The following is a 16,444-nucleotide window of genomic DNA, read 5'->3' as shown; positions in this document are numbered from 1 at the left end:
ATCAATATTCAGTCACTAAGATATTTCTATATTGATCTTTTTTCATAATTTCATGAGTAGTTCTTGGCATAGCTTTATGCTGAACCTCAGCAGTTTTATAGAAAACTATTTATTTCCAAATACGTGCTACTCTTGATGGAAACCTGACTAGTACAGCTATTTAACTTCCGTAGATTCCAACAGAAGTCAAAGCAAACTGTTTAACTCTTATCACAATACTGTCTAAATCCAGAAGTTTGTCTCTGATTATAGCAGACTTTATGGTGCCAAAACCCTGCTGTAGCTTTTTGTAGTGGAAAATTACAACAATCTCATGATATAATATTATAGCTATTAAATAAGCCCATTACAACATTGGATAATCAAAACCATTTGTTCAACTGTTCTTCTTCAATAGAATCTCCATTTTCCCTGGAAGAATGGAGTTTAGATTTAAATGTTTAGTGCATCTTAATTTCAGTCAAGCCCACTAAATTCCACCAACAGGCTCTACCTTTGGAACAATTCTTCCTATGAAAAGAGGAAGAATTGTTTAATGCTTAATGGAAGTTGGTGAAGCTTAATTGCTTAATGGAACCTGGTGATGATTCACTCAAATACATATTAGTACATCAGAAATACAGAATTTACTGTTCAGTTTGGGAATGGTTAGATGCTGTTAGCTAATAACAGAACTGTATACTTCAGGCTTTTATGATTTAAGACTAATGAATGGTGTATGCAGTGTATGCCCACAGATATATTTCCTGTATGTATATATTTTTATTGTTATAATAATTCTAAATATTTATTTTCAACACTACTTTGATCTAAATATTACATATTTAGCAAGATATCTAAGTTTTATATGACCTGGTTAAGCAGAAGGCATCTCTGTTGCTCCTTGCTGATAGGCTGCAACAAATCCACATGAATATTTTAGCACTGGTTTTATTTATTGTGAGATATGACTGCATCTCATGTAGGAAAAAGTTCATTTTGTACATGTGTATACCATTATCCAGAAACTGAAATGAGAAAAAGTAATCAATATCTAAGCTGTTTTGAATAATTTGACTAAATAATTTATTTAATAGTGCACATTCATATAAATGTGATAAAAATAATTATGATTACAATTGTATGCCAAGATGTTAATATTTATCTGTTTATGCTTCTTTCTGTATCAAACATCATTACAAAGATTTTTTCCTTACATTTTCAAAAGCATCCGCTAATTTTATTGCCCATTATGACAGTGAGGGGTAATAAACTGCTGCATGGGAAAGCATGCAGAAGTGGGGATGCTTTTCAAAACATATGCCTTTCCTATGGTACAAACGTGACCAAAATATTGAGTGACAATATGAACATTAATACACATTAATTTCTAGCTATTAATTATTTCCACAGTTTAAAATTCATACTATTATGGGTAACTTCAGTTATTTGCATTGGATGCAGCTGCTAATGCTATCTGTTTTGAAGTTTGTTGTTGGTACTATAGTGATTTTGAGCTTCTTTTGAAGGGAGAATAGGAAACAGAAGCATTAAATCAGCAGAAATGGCTGACCGAGCTCCTCCCAGCCTCCCTACTGCAGGCAAGGGGGAGGATTCTGGCTAGCAAAGTAAGGCAGCCTCAGCGATGAGTAAGGAAATGTGATGGAGTGGCAGTTTGTTCAGTACGTTTGCAGCTACTTTTCTCAGGAAGTCAGTTTGCTTTTTCTGGGAACTCAGATTCTTGTCATCCCTACACACTCTGAATTTGCCTGCTGGTTTTTTCTGTTTTAATCAGCATTCTTGGCCCTTTAAATATGGCAACTTCAAACATATGGTTTGCAGCTGACTGTTCTTCCCTTTGTGAACCTTGCTCTAGGTTGTCTGTTCACCCACTCCTATGGGATGAAATGTACAGTCTACCTGTAGCACACATACTCTATTTTCAATTAACTGAAAGCAACTCTTTTATACATGTGGTTCCAGAAGAATTGGCAGGTCTCATTCTTCCCAGAGCTCATATCACAAACATTCTAGTTCAACTTGGCTTTTACTCCTTTGAGGCAAATCCTTTCTGAGTCATCTGTTTACAAACATCATGAAATTATTAATATCTCAGGAACCACAGATTACTGTGGCTAAACTTGTGTGAACACTCTCTGCTAAGCCCCTGTGGAACTGGCTTTACATGAGTATATATGGAAAAATGACAAATTTGTGTTGAAAACAAACAAAACTTGGTGGATTTCCCCTTAATTTGAAGATTAAAACTCCTAAGAATTCCTCAGAAAGTTTGGCATTTATTAAAGGCTGATAATGCATAAAGATTTAGCCTGGAATAGAAATTCATATATATTTGGTAAAAAGAAACTCCCTGATGTTCATTTGTTCTGTATAGTAAAATGCAAAAGACTGGTATTCTGGACAGGAGACAAGGTCAGCATTCACTGACTTTCATTTCTCTGAAGAATAAATAGAAATTAATGTTTGAGAGAATCATTAAGAAATAAACAGTAGGCAGTGAGGGGTTTTTTCCAGCTGAAAAAGTATCATTCTGGTTTCTAATCATCAGACTAAGTTTTAACCAAACCTAGGAAGTATAATTTATCTTCTATTTGCTTTTTGGTAAAGCTTACTACTCGATATCTAAATAATTATCAAATTTCAATGTCTTAAGTTTGTGTGTGTGTACATATATATGCACACACATATACATATATACACATAAATGTCCACACACATCTATGTAGTTGCACATAAAAAGACATTTAAAAAAATTATGGCTGTTAAGTTAAATACCAAAAAACAAGGATACAGCAGCTATAATTTTCACAAATTATGTGTCTGCAGTATGACCTAGGCATTCTGTTTTCCAAGGACTTTTACTCATTTAGAGCACAATGAGTACTACTCAATAATTTCCCCTCTTTTTATCTGGCTTTTTGCATACTATCCAAATTCTGACATGAAAAAGGAACTCGTCTTCTTCCTAGTTTTTTTTTGTGTTGTATGAGTCAATTTATCTTCACTAGATATCCTTGACTTTAGGAGCACTATTTTTTTGGTGCCAGGTCATAGATCTCATAGCATTTACTTCTCAAAACATACACCGCACTAGTTTAATTTGTATCTGAACTTTCAGTATTCTGGAAATCAGTTATGGGGTTACATGTATGAGATGAGGAATACAATGAGAATGTGTTTTACAGTGGATAGGTAAAAGATGTATTTCTGTTCACCACATTCATCTGCTTTAACTGCAGGTCTTCTTTCCATTTCTAGACCTTCCAGACTCCTTAACAAATAAGACGAGGCTCATAAATTACCTTTACCAGCAAGAATAAAACAGCCCCCTGCACACCTGCCTACCAGGCTTGTCCAACTTGAACACTGGTGAGGTCAGTCTGCTAGAGCTGCGTTATCAGGTAAATGAAGATGGTGAAATAGCACATTTACATAAACAGGGCAAGCTAAAATTACAGCATAAACCTCAGTTCTGGTATTTACCAGCTTCCAAGAGTTTGATTTTGCAGCACTGTTCTCAGTGTTTTATGTCATTCCCTGGGGGGGGGGTTGGGGTTTTTTTTGTTTTTTGTTTTTTGGAAAACTGAAAAAATGCTAGAAGTTTTATGAAGATTTTATGATCACATTGAAACCCATCTGTTCTACAGCAGAGCTGGATGTCTTATCTGTATATCTATGCTAGCTGAGCTGATACCATAACTGAAATAGTGGTAGGTGATTCTCTGACACTAAGGAAGTGAGCACTTCCCTAGCTGATTTCACTGGAAGGACCTGGGAATCCTTGATGTCTGAGCATGATCTGCATGTCCTGGGTCACTTTCTCCTGTCTCCAGGATTTTGTCTCACTTGCTTTGCTGAGTCTGGTGTCTTCCTCATATTCATTTCTTCTTGAAAAAAAAAACATACTTTAATAGGCATAGTGTTGCCTGCTTTTATTTCTGTTTCTCTTACCCCTAAATTTGTCTACTTCTGTGTATCTCTTCATTCTCTCTCTGCCCAGTCCCATCCCTTCCCTACTCTTGTCCCTAGCCAATCCTATTTGCCTCCTTCTGGTATTTCCAATGTCCTTGTCATCCTTCCATCGGTCATGGTTTCTCTTCCCTACACTTTTGCTATCCCCTTCTGCCCTTGGGTCCAGTTCTCTGGCAAGCCATCCTGTTTCTCTTCTCACATCCAGCTGCCAGCCAGGGCAATCTCCGGGACTCCATCTCCAGGATGCAGTGTCAGTCCTCTCCTCAAGGGCCAGCCTCTGGTGTTTCAAGGGAAAAGGGGTCACAAATTCTCTTTAGTAGTGCTTTGTGGTGTAGCTTTCTCCAAATAAAAATTTTTCCACCATAGATAACCATATTTCAGTAAAAAATTCATAATTTTTGTTTCAAATCATCTGCAGCTGAAAAGAGTCTTCTAATAGAATATCTTGGGCAACTTTAATAAGGAAAGGTGGTACCTGGTGGGCCAAGAGTGTGGCTAGCCTGATGGCCCATACTTTATCTGGACACTTTGTGTTGCTCCAGTGGTACAAAGCAACTGCAGGTTTATATCTGTTTAGGTAAGGTTTGTAGTGCCTTTCATGTCCATACAGCAATGTAAAGCTGCAGAGTATCAATGAATCTTACCTGTTCGCTCTTTGTAGATATAGATATATATATTACTGTGTATCTCTTAAAATAAGGTCTGTATTGATGATAACCGACCAACAAATAATTCAGGATGCTTTGGCTGGTTAATGGTGTTTTGAAAGAACTGAAGGCAGTTGCTTTTCCATGGTCTCTTGGTGCACTTGAGTAATGCAGCAGAAAGCAAAATGTGGCAAAAGAGCATCTTGGTGAAAACTTTCAAGCTATCAGGTGACTTTGTGCAACATCAAATTGGACATAACAAAATTGGATCTGTACCGCATATCTCAGACAAATCAAAACATTTCAGTGACTGGAACATATCAAGCAAAACGGCTATTCCCGTTTTAAATAAGACAGTTTCAGTGGGGCTGCTCCTGCAAGCTTAAAAGAGAAACTAGCTCCTCTCATTACTGTTGGGATTGTTTGTTCAGTGCTGGTCCATAAAAAGCCATGGTGAGATGGGTAGGAAATCCAGCCATCACTCATAAATAAGCAGGAAGCATTTGAAAATAGATGAGAGTGCTAGCGCGTTTGTGTATGTATATCTATCCATCTATATAAATTTTAAGCTATGGAAATACCTAATAGTTGTTATCAAGGGTATGAATCATTAGAGCACATACACTAATGGTGTTTTCTATACTACTTCTAAACTTTAATTAACGTAATTGCATTCAAAGTCAAATAAAATATTCAGCGTTAGATTCATCATTATAACTCCATAGATGTATTTAGGTCCTAAGTTGAACTTTGTCTTTCTTTTTTTCCCTATTAATTTCAAGTCTCTATTTCTGTCCAACAGCTTCATATGCCAACTAGAAATAATAACTGCTGCTGCAGGGACAAAAATACAAGTTGAATATTTAAAACAAATGATACTTTTGCATAAAAGCAGGGAAATGCTTATTGCAATTGCCAGGTCATTTCTTTGCTGCTTGGCAAAAAGGGAATGATTACTAGGCATTTACTTGAGCATTTGTGTAAATGCTCCACTGATCATTAATGTTTTATCCGTTAGCTGCCACTTATTCACTTAATAATGCTTTCAAATAACTCAGCTGACCAAATATAAAAAGCAAATAACAAAGGGGTCACATTTTTAAGTAAGACAAATGCTGAGGGATTTTGACTGAATAATTAAGCAAATGTCTACAAATAATTAATCCTTCACTTGTAGTCACTATTGCTTGCATTCGAAGGAATCGTTGCACCCTGTTTTGGGCACTGTGTTTCAGGAAAGAGCGATGTGAGAATTTTCAAAGGTGACTCTAGAAATTATCAGAGGCATGAGAAATATGCTTGTGAAGAAAGATTAAAAGGGTTGGAGTTATTTAGTTTAGACAGGAGAAATCTGGAGACAAGTGAAGCCTTCAAACATAAAAACTTGCTCTGCACCCACTAAGGTTATGAGTAGATGTACAGGTGAAAATCTTAGCAAAAGACATCAGGGTTATGTCATTAGGAAAATGTTCTTATGGTGAGGATAGTGAAACACTGGAAGAGATTGCCTAGGGACATTGCGGAGCATCTGCAATTGAAGATTTTAATTTTTTTAAGCAAATTAGACAAATACACATTAGGAAAAGTTTTGTATAGCTGATGCTTTCTCAACAGTTTGGCATACTAGCTGACTTCTCACGGTCCTTACCAGGTCAATTTTCTGTGTTTTTTCTATTCTGAAATTCTTTGATTCAACCTGCAATAACTTGATACTTGAAAACAGGATGCATTCACAAATGCCTTACACTAAGTACTTCTACTTCAATGGGCATTCTCCAGTACTGTCTCTAGTGAGCCCACTTAAATCTGTGGAAAAACACACCCTCACCACCACACTGATAAGATGTATATATCTTTCTCTGTTTTTGACATTCAGAAACCAATATACTGTTACTGCCAACTCCTTGGGAAATAGTTTCTTCTTAGTGGCTTCCTCTGATTCTTTGTGTTGTCACCAGTTGTTGTCACCAGTTACGTGGCTGCAGCTTGCTGGGTGTTCAAATAAAACCACTGGTGGCTTCCATGCAATATTAGGTAAAGATTTTTTTTAAAACATTAATTTCCATCTTTATCAATGTCCAACATTTTTTTTTTAATATATTTATAGGACCTTTTTTTTCTTTCCAAAAATCATATAGTCAGCGCCAAAGTATTTTTGTTCAGAAAAAAACCTTTGACAATGAAATAGCTCCCTCATATAAATTCTGGATATTGTAAGCAACAAACGAGTTCAGCTTAACTGCTGCTCTAGCTTTTAGCACAGAACTGAAAGGTCCTGAGGATCGAAAGAGGAAATACCTCTTCTGTCCTTGCATTTAATGCGTAAATATTCTGACATTCCTCGAGTCGGAATAATCTGAGATGAGCCGCGTAGAGCATTGTAAGAGGCTGTCAGGGCGCCACGGGGGCCGGCAGAGCCCAGCCTGGCCGCCAGGGCCGGTCCCCCCGCCCCGAGGGAGCAGGGCACCGGGGCAACCAGGACAGCCCCAGCCCCCTCATCAAGCACTGCCATGGGGCCAGGGCGAGGCTGGGCCGTGCGGGTGCCCGCAGGTCGGGGGCCATGGCCGGGCCCGAGCAGGCCTGCGAGACGGCAGAGCTGCAGCTCTGGCGGCAGCCAAAGGCAGCTCTCGGGACCCGGGCGCAGCGCGTCTGTCTCCCCTCGCCACGGCCACCACAGGACGGGGCCGCCCGCGGCTGCGCCGTTGCTGCGTGGGCCCTGGGCCGCGGCGGCCAGGCCCCCGGCGGGGGCAGACGCTCAGGGCCCCGACAGAGGTGTCTCTTCTCACACAGATGTCTTTTCGGTTGAAACCCTCAGATATCAATAAGCCCAAACTCCAGTTTATATTAATGAGAAGGAATTTGTTTAAATGTCCCTCCAAAGCTTGGAAACGCAGATATTTTTAATATGGGTATTAATAAGCCTAAAACCAAATATTTTCTTAAACAACGTTGAACTGCTTCAAAGGTATTTTCAGCATTTGAAGCTACCAAAAGTGTACACAGTCAGACTTATCTCTATTGAATTCCATGGGTTTTATATCAGGAGTTATTTAGCCAATTTAAATGTCAGGCTCTTTTCATTTCAGACAAAAATGTTACTTTCACTGTCCTCTGTGGGGCAAGAAGTGGCTATGAAACTCATGGTTGCGAAAGTTCAGGTATTGCCATGCAGAGCAGTGAGGTACACCGAAGTGGCAGATAAGCAGAGAAGTGGGACTTTAGCTTTTGCTTCCAGCTATACTGCATTCCTCTCCCTGCGTCCTACCTCCTTCCACACTTCTAACCTTTTTTCTGCTTTACTCTTGCTAAGTCAGAAATGAACAACTCACACTTGTAAATATTGCTGTCTGTTATACATGGCACTGACTCCTTCCTGTGGCCCAGGCAGCAGAGGAGACCCACAGCTGGTTTTGCGAATGGCAGGTAGAGTGAAAAGCAGAGCTAATAAAGTCTGCTTTCCTCATGGGTTAATGTCCTTTGCCCCCCTGAACTCTCCCGTCTTCTGCTATCCCCCCGATCACCGCTGCCATGCGTGTTGTCTGCTGTTCCTTTCCTGGGCAGGTGGCACAAGGCTCGGCAAGCGGGCAGCGTGCAGATGCCAACAGGCTGTTGGGGACCAACATACCTGCTGTGGGTCCCACAGCTTTTTCTGCCATGTGGTCTCTTGTCTGGGTCTCTGTCCTCTGTTCAGGCACTAATCTTCAGTGAACTTGCAAGAACGTAATCACCTTTATCTTAAAAATCCATTAGCATTCCACTTCTTACACCATTTTCTGTCTCGGGCAAGACAGAGTAAACAGCAACCCATAGTGGATCTGAATATTGGGGTTTATTTAAGAACCAAAGAAACTAGAGCTTTTACCTTACTTGATTATTTCATACACTCACTCTCTCCCCACAGCATTATGTTCACTTGGTCTCAACTTCCCTCCCCAGCATGGAGATCACTGCTGCCCTGGGAAGATCAGGCAGAAAGTCAGGTCAGTCCACGCCGTGCAGCTGCTCGCTGCTACCAGTCTCGGATATTACCAGTTAAGGTACCTGGGCATCGCCTGGCATTCATCTTCATGCATCTCTCCCATCTCTGTGATCTTGCCCCAGTTCCGAGATCTTTCCTCCAACCAGAACCTTCACCTTCTCCTTTTGAGGCCCCGTCTTTTTTTGTGAGACTGCTTCTTTTCATGAGTCCTTCTTTTTGCCACAACTTCTTTCTGGGATTCCTAGCCCCTTATTTCCCCATCTAGTCTGTCTGCAGAAGTGTGATGCATGAGTAGCCTCCTGGTCAGTGGTTCTGTGGTGCTTCTTTATTAACCATGGATTATTTTTTATTTAATTTAGTTTAATATTATTTATTTAATAACTTTAATCCACAATAATTTAATTATTTAACTGAATACTTGTTTAATTTATTTAATTGTGGATTGATTGTGAATTTAATTGTCATTCTTTATTAACTGGAGGATTCAGGATGTGCAACTTTTGTTTAATCCGTGTGTTATCAAAACTTATGAGCCCATGCCAGGTGCAGCTTGCAAATAGCAGCCTGCTGCTCAAGAGTTCAGAAGTTCAATTTCAGACATTCACCCACATCTCCACATACAACCAATTATCTGCCACCTGTTAGCATTCACAATTTAAGCTATATTTTCACCTATGACAGCCCTGTAAACAGGGCTGTTTCTTCCCCAGAATTTAACTTTAGCATAGTAAGTGCCACAGTACATTTCCAATACTACTGCAGTACTTGCCTTACATTAAACCTGACTGGAAAAGCCAGTTCAAGGGATCTGAAACACTTTTGGGCACTATTCCCAAGCAGTTCTTGGCCCATCTGATAAGGATTCCTATTTGTGTGAAGAATGATGGTGGAATGACACCTTAGTGAGAGCTGGATGAAGCCTTTGTTCAGTAGTAAATCACTGCAGACCTATTAGATTACCCTCAGGTCTGCGGTTACCCATCTTCACTGTCAAGCTCCCTTGCCTGTGCGCGCGCGCGCGCGTGCGCACACACACACACACACACACACACACACACACACACACACACACACACACACACACACACACACACACACCCTAAGCACTTTTGATTGTAAATAAAAAGAATAATTGAACTGCGCAGGGACAATTTCAATAATATAGTAAGGAACACTTAGCTCCATTGAATTTTAACTTGTCCCCTCTACCTTTCACTATCTTTTGCACCATATTTCCTTCAGTGCAGATGCAGTACAGTGTGTTAGTTGGTAGCTGAGTCTGCCTCCTTATCAGTATCTCAGCTGATGAGTTTGAGAAGAAAATGTTCACCTCTAAAATGAGGTGAGTATACAGATGGCTAGTATAAGAACAAATAGGTATCTGGCAAATATTTTCTTAGGCTGTGGTATTGGTGAAGTCAGGAAAGTGTGGAACTGCAGGACATTCAGAGTGAAATTCTATTGTACGCAAGCCAAAGTCCAAACTCTTTAATTCAAAGGCCAGAAGTTTGCTCATTGTGTACCTGTCTTTACTGATTGCTAAGTGATTGTTTTGGGGTAAACCATCAGCTATCTAATAATACTAAGAGGAAAATAATGAACTAGTTATGTTAAAATACTATTATATTCTATCACAATATTTTTTATTCTAATATATAGTAGGATACATATTACACCATTATATTACTACTATTGCATTCTGATTACTTACTTTTGGTAGCTTTATTTGCTTTTTAACATCTCTGTTGAAGTATTTCATGTACAAAGATCTAATTCAAAGTCTTAGCCTGTTTTGGAAAATCAGCTAGAACTTCAGTTGCATAACCAAGCTGCACAAGGGCTCACAAAACTAGGCTGAACACACCTTTGTATAGCACTTCCTTATTAGGACACCTCTAGTAATGTAAGCTGCCAATATGAGGATGCCTGAACATCTCCCATGTGCTTGTGCTGATATGTGCACAGGTCTTAAATAGCGTGAAGGAAGAAGCCAGGCTGGGCGAAGGTGCAATGCCAATGAGAAGGAGCTGTCACAGTCCCCTTGTTATGCAATGCAGAGACTGCGTGCTACTCAGTGTGTTGCTAATATTGCCCGGGAGGTACATTCCCACCAGCCACCTTTCAGAGTAAATTTGCTTCACTATTATTTCCATTTACCTCTGAACTGGGGAACTGAAATCAAGCCTTGCTCCAAGCCACAGAGGACTCCTGCAGCAAAGTCAGGGACTAAACCAACACCTTTGATCATATTTCGGTCCTTTAGGCCCAGGCTTTTTGTTCTTCTAGAGTCTGCTAGAAATGTGTAAGAAAATAAAACTATGCTCATTTTTCCTGCTTTGAAATTCAGTGAGAAACTTAAGTGCAAAGCTAAAACATAAAGGAAGATAGGGCATTTGAGCCATCATATTTTTAGAGGATTCAAAAGCAAGATGCAGAATTTGGAAGCTTATTAGATTTAGAGCAGAGTTAAATAGCTTTATTAATATGGAAGGTCAGGATAAAACATGAATTGCTTACTTGCACCTCTAAACTGTATAAGAAGATGTCAGAATGATTCATTTGTGTCCACATATAACTAAATATGCACAATGCTGGATTTTGATTCTTTAAAATTTGTCTTTTATGCGTCATGCCAGATATTTTAACCTACCATTTTGAGATCATCCTCTAAGGCTAAACCATAGAAAAGGAAGAATAAATAGTTAACATAAATACACAGAAGTAAATGCTAACTTAATTTATGCTTTGGAGCCATGAATTTGCTACTTAAGTTCCTTAAATGAAATTCAACTGTATTTCAGACTGGTAACTTCACCTCTTCATCTTCAATCCTCCTCATTTCTTTCCATTTACTATATGTTCTTGCTCCCTGACCTACAGCAAAACTGCATTTGTTTTTTAATTAGAATTTCTTGAATGGTCCGATGAAGACTGTACATCCTGACTATTGTGACTGTTTTACCCTGAGTGTGCTTGAAGACCCCTCCTAATTTGTAAGAGCTTGCAAAACTTTTCAACAGCTGTGGATTGCTCATGCAGTGCAAGAGTTTATTAGATGTCTATCAGGTAGTACTGTTGAGGCATAAATCCCCAATTATGCACATACTTTCATATAATGGCTGGTCAAGAATTCATGCAGCGGGTGAGGCAGAAAGCGTGGCTGAGCTGTGTGCTCATTCTTATTCAGTCAGGACTTGAGCATGCATGCTCGTGTGCAGACTTCTGTATACAAGCTCTGTTACTGTCTCAGGCTGTGTAACTAGCTAAGATTATCAGTTATTCACTTGATATCCATCACGCAGTCCATCCTTTAACATAGTCCTGATGTTACTAGCCTTTTAATTACAGAATATTCCAAAGATTTTTAGGCACAACTGTAACCCCTGTTCTGCCATAATGAAGTATATAGAAAATGCAAAAAACACAAAAGGATGCTATGCACTTTCTTACCAGTCACAATAGCATCTCCTCATGTAGGTTTGTAATTCAGGTGTTTAAATAATCAGTAATGTCTGTAAAAAAATGTTTTCTTTCTTTTAAAAATTACTAGGAAATTACTGGATTAAAACACCTTAAGGCAGAGTTAATTACTCAAGGGTTTCTTGTGCCCTTGCAGAACATCAGGCTCAGCAGACCTCTGAAAATAAGAGAATAAGAAGTTTTAGCTTTCGTATCCCACTTCGAATCACAAGCTCCATTCTGTGAAGCTACACTTAGCAAGAAAGGACACATTAATTGCTTGCAGATGCAGTCATTCCTACTTGCAGTTCCTAACTCCAGCAGGGTCAGGGTTAAGGGAATAGATACATATCTTTATAAGTCTTCATTTCCTGTTTTTCAAAGCTTGAGTTATGCTTAAGTCTATATCCTAGAAGGCAGACGTCACTGTCCAACCTTACTTCATTAATTATGTTTTGTCAGTAAGATGTGAGGACATATATGTGCAATTTACTGAAAACTAAAATTGGAGACAGTGCAAGAAATAAATTGATTAATATCACTATAAACAACAAGGGACATTGTATAGCCTGTATTATTCATTTTGATACACAATGACATAGAAGTATAATTTTTTATTTTCAGAATTTCTATCAGGTTGCTGAACAGTTCCAGGATCTTATTACAGTTTGCTCTAAGCTATGTGGAGCAGTGTAATTGTTAGCGAGAGATACTATATGTGTCTTAGCAATAAAGAATTTACAGTTGAAAGAATAAGTCATTTCCTTACAGAAAAAAACAAATGGAAGTAATTGTGCAGTATACTTTGCATTCTCCATTCTTCTCTGTAACACTGAATGGCTTATGTTCATTTTTGATTTATTAATTCTTGCTTATTATTTTCATACACATTTATTAATACTAAGTTATCTAATGATTTATCTAACACCAAGTATTGAATTTTGATGCCCTGCAAGAATGAATAAATGGCCACACTTCTGCAGTAACAATCATATTCTCTCTCTCATTTTAAGGCAACTAGGGAATACAGATTTATTTAATTCAAATCTCAGATTGTGACTTGGAAGTATAATTTCTCTTTTAATTTCAGAACTGCTTACTGATTACAGTGTGTAATTCCATACCTCAGATATGAAATATTTTTGTCTAAATAAGTGTCTGGTTACAGAACTTATTTGAAGCTGGTTCCCATAGAAACAATGAGGAGGAATCATGTTTTTATCCCAAATGCCTTTTATTTTCACTTAAGAGAAACCACCAACTGTACCAGTTGCTGCCTTCAGCTGGTTAAACTTCATTCTTCTTTCCTGTGGTCTGTATAGCTGTACATCTACTGTGGCACTGTATCAACAGCATTAACGATCACCCTGGCAGAGCATTGCTATCAGATTTACCTAAAATTGAAGGTTTACAGGTAAGGTGCAGCAGAATCTAACTGATGGATAATCTTTGTGCTGACCCTATTAGAACAGGCGTGCAAAGTTAAAATGAATGTGTGCATTTTGAAACAGCTGAATTTGAAAGCATGCTCTTCTGTTTGTCTGCTGGGTTAGGAGCTCAGTAGTCAATATCTCCTGTCATTACTCCTCCCCATTCCTGAAGCAGTAACTTCTCTTCCCTTTCCGATCTCCAAGAGTACCCTGTTACAATACCATGGTTCTCAGAGAGGGCCATAAACTAGTTCTTTGCCTATCACTGTTTCTACGCAAAAAAACTAAATTAATTTGAATGCCTGTTGTGACATTCACATTTTCTTAGCGCTTTCCAAAGACCTGCCTCAAATATGGCATTTAGAGTACCACAGCAAATGCATGCTTACAGGCATCCGATGAACATCGGTCCTCTACCGCCTCAGGGATACCACCTGTCCCACCAGGCTGGCTGCACATGTATCAAGGTTTCTATAGTGTTTGTTAGATGTAGCTCATCTGTACCTTTCTTCCAACCAAGGTAAGAGCCCTCATCTGCCTACACCTTTTGGCACCCACACTGTTGCCCCTGTGCCATCATGTTTAGACATCTGCCACTCACAAGGTTGTGGAGAAAGTGACATGGCTGAGACAAGCAGAGGCTGGGAATGCTGCCATGACATGCTACCAGTCATCTGGCTCTTTTCTTGGGCCACAAATTCATGGTATCAGACTAGCAGTATCAAACTAGCAGTTCTCCAATACACCAGAAGCTTGGCATAGATGCTGGAGGTTGTTGCAGTCTTGCTCAGGGCTCATTGATTTGTAACATTCACCAGGCTTCTGCCAGATATAAGTGTTTCAGTATAGACCTGAAGGGAAGTCAGGATATCAGCAGACTAAGGCTAGAGAAGGGGCTGCTAGTCAGTTCTTTCTTAACTTCTCTATTCTTTCCTTATGTCTTCTTCAGAGGAGCCTACTTCAAACAGCTAGCAACATATTGAAAGCCCCTCATCACCTGACAAAGTTGAGCACAGTGTTTTCACTGGTGTCTACAAATAACAGATATTTTATCTCAAAATTACTCAGTGTCTAATTTCACTGTTGAAATCAATTTTTGAAACACACAGTTGTCAGGAGACAGATTATTTCTTTTGATCTGTCTAAACTGTGCTTTATTGATCCAGACAGAGAGGCTATTTTTTCACTTTCTGTGCAGTGAATGTCCTTCCTCTCTTTAAATCCTTCTTTAAAAACCTCTGCTTTTGGAAATTATCACATAGATCTGCATCCTTCTTGTGCCTCAGTCAAGAACTTCTGTATTCTGCCAGTTAGGTGAAACTACTCAGGGACAGGGACTTCTTCTTCAGGAATTATCACTTCTGTTTGTAAAATACATATATTTTTATGGCACTCAGTATATAATAATTCTAAAAAAAATGCCACCAGAATATTAATATCTCATGATTAGAGGAAAAAACAGGACAATGGGAGTATGTTCCACAAGCACACCGTCCTGTTTTTTTCCTATTGTGTGTTGGATATGTGAAGAAGTTTCATAACCGTCCCAATTCTGCCAAAGTTATGACATAGCTTTCTCTTTACTCTCCACCGCAGAAGAAAGTGTCGGTGTTACTGTGTAAAAGCATCATTTGAGGAACCAGCAGTAGCGGCTTCCTTACCTACTAAACAGTGATGCCTAGGTACATGCCATCAGTAAGTAGTATTCAAATGGCGAAAGAAAGTTTCCACAATAAAAAATTATTTTCAATATGAAAGAGAAGTCCTGAGGCACCTCTCTTGATATTACCTGAATACCTGCACTTCTGGTTTCTCGGATATATTCAAAAATGATGCCTGCATTCTCTGCTGCTAAAGGAATATAGAAAATCACCAATGATTATTTCACTTTTTTTCTAAATTCTGTTAGTAAGAGGAAATTACTCATAATTAATTAGACAAACTGAGAAGGTGAATATAGGAAAAGACTTACTTGTCAAGCATGTTAGCTGTTTAAGGAAGGGACTTTTCAGTCTGTGCTTCAACTAGGATCTGTTTCTCACATCTTCCTGCAAAATGAAATTTTGGCCTTTTTACCTATGAAATATGAATTCCTAGCCAGAATGTTCTCTGCTCTGCACTGTATTTGGTGCGTACCCTGGAGACAATAATTCTTAAAGTCTGGTTGATTTAATTAATCTAATAAATAATATTGCCTGAAACTTTGTTTTTCACTTCATGCACTAGACCATTATTCATATAATCCATTCTGGGCTCAACCATGTTTCCTTGCTTTGGCCCAGTATTGATCTCAGTATGTGCAAGCATCAGAGCACAGAGTATCTCACCAAAGGCAGGAAAAAATGTCCTTCTAATACAGAGCAGCAGCAAGTGGTTAATAATACCTACTGTATCCTTACCCTGCAAAGCTGCACACAGCGGACCTACTAGCCTGGCTCAAAGAGCTGGTTCAATAGCATGCAGAAGGCACCTGCAGAGGTGAGATACAGGAGCTGGTATTCACCTCCTCAAATCCTGCTGTACAGAACCAGCTCAATTAAAGTAAGATGCTCTGTGTCCATAAAAGAGCAGCAGAAAACAGGTTTTCAAAGGTTATAAATTGTTCAAAAATGAAACAATCAGTGTTTGTGTTCCAGGGTTTACAGAGAGATATGCTGACGCACTCACCCTTCATGAAAATCCTCCAGGAAGCACCCATTCTCTTACAGTCGGGTAGGAGCCACACTGTTCTGTTGTGGGCTTACAGTGGAATTCTTTCTAAAAGGTGTATTTGCTCTTTGCTGTGCTTGTTCAAATGCAAATATTCAAATGCTCAAGAAGGGCACCTCTTTTGACACTAAAACAAAACTTCAGTTGACACCAGCTGCTTCAGATTAAATATATTTAATCTGGAGTCACTAAATTAATTTCAAAAGATGTTTGCAGGAATACAAACAAGACACTCATAATTTGATGCC

At 39.0% G+C, this 16,444-nt stretch overlaps 1 long non-coding RNA gene across 2 annotated transcripts in view; it reads left to right on the top strand.

Annotated features, from left to right (window-relative positions):
* LOC135324127 (uncharacterized) overlaps positions 1-16,444 on the top strand; it is a 53,105-nt gene that overhangs the window by 17,042 nt on the left and 19,619 nt on the right. For both annotated transcript variants that reach the window (XR_010385479.1, XR_010385478.1), the window contains one exon: positions 3,259-3,401. This is a non-coding gene — a long non-coding RNA (uncharacterized LOC135324127). The remainder of the gene's footprint in view (positions 1-3,258; positions 3,402-16,444) is intronic.

The sequence above is a fragment of the Dromaius novaehollandiae genome, chromosome W (genome assembly GCF_036370855.1).
Source record: "Dromaius novaehollandiae isolate bDroNov1 chromosome W, bDroNov1.hap1, whole genome shotgun sequence".
Lineage (NCBI taxonomy): Eukaryota > Metazoa > Chordata > Aves > Casuariiformes > Dromaiidae > Dromaius > Dromaius novaehollandiae.
The sequence above is the reverse complement of the archived record's forward strand: the minus strand, read 5'-3'. Positions and strand labels throughout refer to the sequence as shown.